We start from the raw sequence: 7,977 nt of genomic DNA, 5'->3' as shown, positions 1-7,977 counted from the left end.
CCGGCACTGAGAGTGCACTGGCTTGTGCAACCCTAATGGTAATTGATTGCATAAAAAAAAAAAATAATAATTTTAAAAAAGGAAAACCTAAGGCCATTCGGGGGAGTGGTATCTCAGTGGTTAAGGTGCTAGGTCACTGATCAGAAGGTCTGGGGTTCAACCCCAGGTATCAACAAGCTGCAATTCTTAGGCCCTTTACCCCTTGTGCTCTAAAGGGCTGAGCCTATTCTCTGACCCCAGCATTCGAACAAAATGGGATATATGAAGAAAAGATTTTGACTGTACTTTAATGTATATGTGACAAATAAAGGCTATTATTTTTCTATAGAACAGTCTTGCTTCTGTTTTTTTTTTTTTTTTTTCATTCTTATCATTTCGGAACCAGTGTTAATTGGAATGTTGGGATTTAAAAAATACGTTTCTGAGTGGTAAGTACAATGTTTTGCCACAAATTGCATTCTTTCAAACAGCTTTGTAATTGCAGTCATTGTGAGCACTTGACCGATCTGTTTTAAGTTTTAAGCTCTTTGTGAACAGTAGGGCATAGTAAAAAGTTTTTTTGCCAAAAGAACAAACATACCATGCTACACAATCATACACACCTTCGTTTTCTATAGTCTGTATTCACTTATTTAACTTATCATATCACTTTAGGCAAGTAGGCAAAAAAATTCACATTGACACATAAATGATTTGACGATTTTGACCTAAAGCTAAATCTGTGAGCTGTTTGTTCCTCAAGACTCTTTGACAATCCTGTAAAAGCCGACAAAAACCTCTTTATTTATTGAAACCTAGTAGAATTATTCAGAACATAAAATGAAACAGTGAACTACACCACAAATCTGAACTAAATTTAGCCAAAACTTGCAAACACATTCCCAAGACTCCTGACCAGACACAATTTCTAAGGTAAAGAGAAGTTTAAACACATTTAATGAAGTAATAATGTTGTGTAATCTATTCAATTAGTTTTTTTATTCATATTTATTTATTAATTAATATAAATGTATTTGCTTGTTTTTTGCTTGAAAATCTTGAAAAACCTTGAAAATGTCCTATTCTTGTGAGCGGAAAAAAAGTTATTCGATTTGAACAATGAATGACATTTATTTTAACATATTGTGTGATTTTTATTTTGAATGAAGATGTGTTATATTAAAAATAGAGGCTTAAACTTATGACAAACCTCGTGTTAAGCATGAGCTATTTTTTTTCCCAAAAATTTTATGCACTGACATTTAAAAAAATGAGGTATAGTGAACCAAAAAAATGTAGCATTAATGGTAACCAGTAAACTTTAGGCTCGTACAGAACAGCTGCATTCACTGGAGAAGAGAACCTCTAATCCAGAGATTTATCTTTCCTAGTTAGAAGCTGAGCTGCGTTCTTCCAAAGCTTTTAAACTTATCTCCAGAGAAACGTCCAGTAAAATCCTGCGGCTCAAACACACAAAGGCAGAGAAACCTAGCTGCATGGGAACGACCCTGGGGGTCTCAATTCTAAAAGGGTCCCCCTCCTCTTCTTCTCCAGGGTTTGTCCAAGAATTTTCACATTCTGGGAATTCCAGCTGAGAACCATCAACATCTATCAGCACAGGAACAAATTTATCCAACAGGATATTCAGCGATTTGATTGCAATAACAAGGAAATTCATTCTGGAACTGAGCCGTATTCGATCGGTGTAACCTATGAGATTATTTTATTTTGGTCAAAATGCGACTGAGCCAGAGCACCGTGGTCGATCAGTCAGTCAAAGAATTTGGTGTTTTGGCATTGTAACATGTAGGAAAATTCCGTATTGGGAAAAAGAAGATGCGGTCGTAAGCACTAGATGGCGCTTGTCTCCGAGTCCTCAACCTGAGGTATTACAGAGACAAACAGAAACACACACCCAAAATGCATTAATATCTCAGCAGCTCAACATCGATTTATACAAAAGCAAATTAACAAGACGTAGCATTGCAAAGCTGATGAAGTCATCTTACAGGCAAAGGAAAATACAAGTGTAACAGCAGCTAGGAACCTATCTATTGTCTATTATAGTCCAGAGATGGAAAGTAACAAAGTACAAATACTTAGTTACTGTACTAAAGTAGATTTTTCTGGCATCAGTACTCTTCTTCACTATTTACTTTACGGACAACTTTTTTCTTTCACTCATTACATTACAAATATCTGTAACTTTTACTTCTTACATTTTTAAACCAGATTTATTACTTAAGTTCTAATCTATTTGGTGATATGATCAATATTTCTCTTTTAGTTGTGCACCATTTTCAGGCCATCGACCAATTTCCGGTGATTGCACGTTTTTTTTTTTTTTATCTATCACTGGTGTATTTCCTGGCTGTCACACACCACATATGTAGGCTAGTTTACAAATCTCACAATGAGCCGGCAAAAGGCAACAAGAATATGGGGTTAAAGTGGATGAGACAGAGGGAATCAGCAATATAAACATGACTGAAAACTGAGACATTCCTGATCACCTAATCATCATTTTGTCTCGGCTTGTGTTCTGTATGGTGGTTGTTCAGCCTGGATACGTTCATTAGGTAACCAAATTAGAAATTTGTTTTGTATCAATATATTAATAAGGGTTGTCAAAATTATTGTGTAAATTATCTTCTTTCGGCTTCTCCCATTAGGGGTCACCACAGCGGATCATCCGTCTCCATACCCCCCTGTCCTTTACATCTGCCTCTTTCAAACCAACTACCTGCATGCCTTCCCTCCCGATATACCCCATGTACCTCCTCTTCACATGTCCAAACCATCTCAATCGCTCCTCCCTTACTTTGTCTCCAAAACATCCTACATGCAATCCTCAAATAAAGCACAAAAATCCTCCATGATGCACACAATGAACACTCTTACGTCGACAAATGCGCATTTTGTAGCATTTTTTCCTCATAATGCCAGAAAGAACTTACCGTATTTTTCGGACTATAAGCCGCTACTTTTTTCCTACGTTTTGAACCCCGCGGCTTAAACAACGAAGCGGCTTATGAATTTATGAATTTTTCCTGAGTTTTTCCCAGTTTCACAAACTTCAAGCCAAAAAACTGAACCCCATAACATTAGACCAATGAAATTTCCGAACGGAAACAAAAAAAACGCACTTACCTGTGTTCTGAGCTGCACGGCATCGGGAGAAAAAAAGTTTTTTTTTACGCACGACGATGCCAAAAGATGACTCCCGAGAGAAATAGTTGTGAAAGGAAAGAGGAAGACAGTGAACAATGACTTTCTTGGTAGGCTACTCTTTAGATACAAGCCGTTGTAACGCATTGCGTCTGGGTCATGGGAGAGCTCGCTAACTCCAGTTGCAACAGAAATCATATAAGTACAGGTTTCCAAAAGTCGTGCTTTTTTATTTTTCTTGGCAACAGCATTAAGGGTTAGTCAAAGAAACTTACCTATCAGAAAATAATAAGGACATATTCCTCGGTCTTGCACACCTGCAGTAATAGCGGAAAAATGAAGTGGCATGCTACTCCCAAAATACCGCTATGCTCCTAGAGGAAGCGCAACATATTTCACCCGTTACACCGTGTGTAACGTGTCTTTCGTTAAAGAATGTGTAAAGTACATTAGTGTCTACGGCTTATAGACAGGTGTGGCTTATTTATGTTCAAAATAAAAATATTTGTAAAATTTAGTATAGTAAAATTAAATATAGGTGCGCTTTATAGTCCGGAAATTACGGTAAACTACTGTGTTTTTTTAAGTAAAAATAAGAACGATACATCATTAAAATTTTTTAAAGGGTTTACTTTTATTTTATACAATCATAATAACAACAAAACGCTGTGCTTTTGTAAAATAAAGAAAACAGGCAGGGGGCGCTCTCTGCTGTCGCTGTCGTCTCTCTTCACAGATACAAATGAAACAAACTGAATCTCAGTGAGAATTTACCTCATAGACATAATAAATATATGTATATAAAGCTTGATATGTCAACTTTCAAATAAACAGATTCACATCGAACACAAATATTCTCTGATTATGAAAATTAGAGGTACAGTTTCTCCAGGATCAACTTATTAACCATCTGTGTGGAAACATAGCAAAGGTTCTTTTTGGTGTACTGATGATTTACATAATTAAAAACACTACAATTACTTTAAAACATTTACAATATTTTCTCTTCATTCATGTTGAGCTTGGTTTCATTAATAATAAACATAGATTTGCACAAAGCATCCATATTTGTCTATGCCCATGTTGATGAGTATTAAAAACATTTAACAAAAAACTAAGTATTAAGGTACATTTAGAACAGATAAAAATGTGCGAATAAGTCACGATTAATCAGGAGTTAACTCAACCATGACAATCGTGATTAATCATTATTAAATATTTTAATCGATTGACAGCCCTAACAATATGATGTGAGGTCCAGTTACCAGAGTGACACTAAAACAGGTAGTAGTAAAGGCTACTTTTTACTTAAGTACAAAATCAAACAAACTTCTTTAACTTCAGTAAAAAAAAAGTATAGTAAGTACTTTTAAAACTTTAATGTGTCTGTACCTCTACTTAAGTGAGGGATGTGTGTAGGGCTGCAACCAATGGTTATTTTCATAATCGATTAATCTTTTTATTTTAACTATATAAAACCCTAATTTGGGTATTTATGTATAAAAGTGTACTTAAAAAATGCAAACGCCATATATTGAGTTTAACTATCTTTACTTTTAAAATTTCAAATATTTTAATGGATGCTTGTTGAGGAGCATTTAAGGGATTTCTCCTTTGCACAAATTAATTCATGCTGGGTTTCTTTCTGTAAAAAAAAACAAAAGAAAAAAAACAACAGATATTTTGTTCATTTGTGAAGATATAAGCATCTAGAATATATAATAAATTACACTTTGTATTATAATCAAATTATATATGCATAAATAAAATATACAAACATTGAAAACAAGCATTTGAGTAAATCACGTTTGAAAACACAAAGTTTAATAGACAAATGCTATAAAAACAGAATGGAACGAAGAAACGCAGCAAGCTAACAGGCTTAATAAAAAAAAAAAAAAATGTGCATTGGTGACCAAATGCATATTTTTTCGCTAAAAACCACAACATTGACTAACAATGTAATTGTTAGCTGCTGCTGTTACTTGCTGCTTTTAGATTGTGTTTGTTCGCACCGTTTTAATTGAATTTATCACTATGTCACAAGCGAGGTTTTTGCGCAACCGGAATTACCAAACAAACTGTTTGCACAATAGAACTTCATTAAACTATGCCATTTTCACATGATGAGGATTATATTTGAGGAGTATACAATATTTAATCAGAATCCAAAAGTCTTGCACAGTGGGGTCTAACACAAGATAAAGTACATTTCTGTCAATGTCCAGCACTTCTCCATTACTCTGTTCCTCTGGGCCCATCTCACCCACCCCCATCTTTATTTCTGTGCAAAATCCAGCCTTGAACAGAATCAGTTGCTTTTCAACTGGTCTGAATTGAAATCCTTTGTGGTTTCTCTTATGTTCTGGTTTTGGGTCTCTGCAGATCAGCAGAGCTTTACCCCAATGCCGAATTGTGGTGGGTAGAGAGGCAGAGTTTATTTAGAGAGGCCCATGGGGGTCCGCGGCTTAACATGGGTTTTCCTTAGCAAATCTGAAACGAGGAACCGAGTGGAGAAAAGGTTCTGGGTATGATGAAAGAAAATGGTAACATTTTAAAAAGACCCACTATTTTCCCTGACGGGTGGTTATTATTTCTATGGCTCATTGTACCATAATGGAACCAAGAAATGTTAGCAAAGCTAGAAACAGAGCAGACTACCTATTGGTCACATAAAATGGCAGAATCAGATGATGTTCCTTGCTAAAACGTTTTTACCTTTTATTCATTTAGTCAGTGATGTCATCTCCATGATATTCAACTTGTCATATAGAGTTTAACGATGCTCCCGGATTTTTGTATATGCTTGAAAATAATAGTGATTTTTACAGTGCAGTCAAAGTTTTGGGCCCCTTGGATCCCTCTGGCCTGAGATTCAAACTTGCATCAAATAGGTAATATGCCTGATTTAAAAATTTTTAGTTTTATGCCTTTTGTAAATGTGAATTATCATTTGTAAAAGTGCTGCTTTATGCCAAAGAACAGTGAGCTGAAACTAGAGAGATGTGGAAACTAGCTAGATGTGGATTGGGGTTAGTAACCATATGCCAGTTTGTCAAAGTGCTATAATTGAGAGCGTGAGTTATTCCGTAGGCAGGTGCTGGCAAAATGAGCACCACAGGCCATGGCCGATGTAGAGATTCCAGCGTCTACGCCAGCACTTTGTTTAACTGAACACGTCTCAGGCGCCAACAGTCACCGAGGAAAGCGGGAAGCACTCCATGTCAGACAAACCCACATTACGGGACGGTCTGCACCGAGACAAAGTGCTGTTGTAAGGGAATCTAAACTATAACTTGTCCTTTCTCCTTCGAATGCACACAGGTCAGATGGAGCAGACATGCCATTCGCTCAACCATACAATTCCATTCAATCGCACCCAGACCCACAAGCAGCTCACACGTTTAGGTTCCCCTGAGCTCTAAACGACCCAAACCCCAATGCGTTTGTTTTTTTTTTTCACCAATGAAAATCTGGCTCCTGGAAAATTAGTTTTTACTGAGTAACAGAAAAGTGTTTTTTCGTTTGAGGCTTCAGCTGGGTTTCTCCATGTGGTCATGACATTTTAAAGCATCCATCATCCTAATTACTTGTCTAGGAAGACACGCACTATCCCTATCATTTTCGGGATAGGAAAAGTCCCCCCTCAAAGTGTTGAGAAAAAAAAACCAAAAAAAAAAAATTTTACGTAATTTGGTCATACATGACGTAAAAGTTAATTTAAAACAGATTTACTGAAATACAAGAGTTTAAAAAGTGTAATTTTAAAGGGGAAAGACCATATTTACAACAACTTTTAATTCAAGACTGGAAAAAGCAGAGAAGGAGACATCAGAAACAGGTCATGAGGCATGGACTCAACCAGAAATGATTTGTAAATTTTTCTTTTAAAGTCATGATTTCTAATCACATATTTGCATTCGAATTTTCTGGAGACAAAAGCAATTAACAGTCAGATTATTACAGCATGTATATTTTTTAGGTGGTGGTCTTGGACTCTGTAGGCTTATTATTATTCCACAACCACCCAAGGCCGTGGACTCAATTTATAGATCCACTGAAGGATATAAAAAGCACTTTCAGTTTGAAGAGGAACATGCTCTAGCATTAGGTGGTCCTTCCTAGGTGTGAGTTTTCTCTGCAAGTTGTCAGACAGCATGAAGGGAAACTCGCACCTCTGACAGACCACCTAAACACGCCGAACGTTCCTTTATAACCAACAAGGAAACGGCTAAAAGGTAAATAGCATGCAGCAGAACCTGGGAGAACCCGGGAGAATTTATTCAAGCAGAACCAAGGCTGCACCTCAAGAGCAGACAGCCAGCCGAGCCGCACGAACACACAGCGTGGTCAGGTCAAAATCGGGGGAAAAGTATGTCAAGAACGTTAAACAGTGCAGCGAGTGCATCCGCAATCCGATATCCTTACAACACATGCCAAGACGGACAGAAAGGATCGGTTCCTCCTTTAATTCATGTTTGCTTTTTGGTTACAGTGCACATTCCTCGCCACAGGAGGCCCAGAGTGCAGAGGGGAGAAAAGACTGCATTGTTCAAATATAGTAGCCTTTTTGTTGTTTATTTTTATTATTAAAACCTCAAACTACAGCCGAACAGCTTTGTTTCTTTTTATTTTTTTAATTTTAACAAGAAATTTATACTGAAAAGAAAAAAACAATGCTGAACAAAACTTTCTGCTGAAAAAAAGTTTCCACCCCCCCACCCACAAAAAAAAAAAATATATATATATATATATATTTATATATTAACTTGAAAAACCTAAAACGTGCACCGTTAGGCTCAAGGATGGACAAATGACAACAAGATCAAG

Source organism: Silurus aristotelis (assembly GCF_946808225.1).
Source record: "Silurus aristotelis genome assembly, chromosome: 13".
In the NCBI taxonomy this organism is placed as follows: domain Eukaryota; kingdom Metazoa; phylum Chordata; class Actinopteri; order Siluriformes; family Siluridae; genus Silurus; species Silurus aristotelis.
This window is presented reverse-complemented; position numbering follows the sequence as displayed.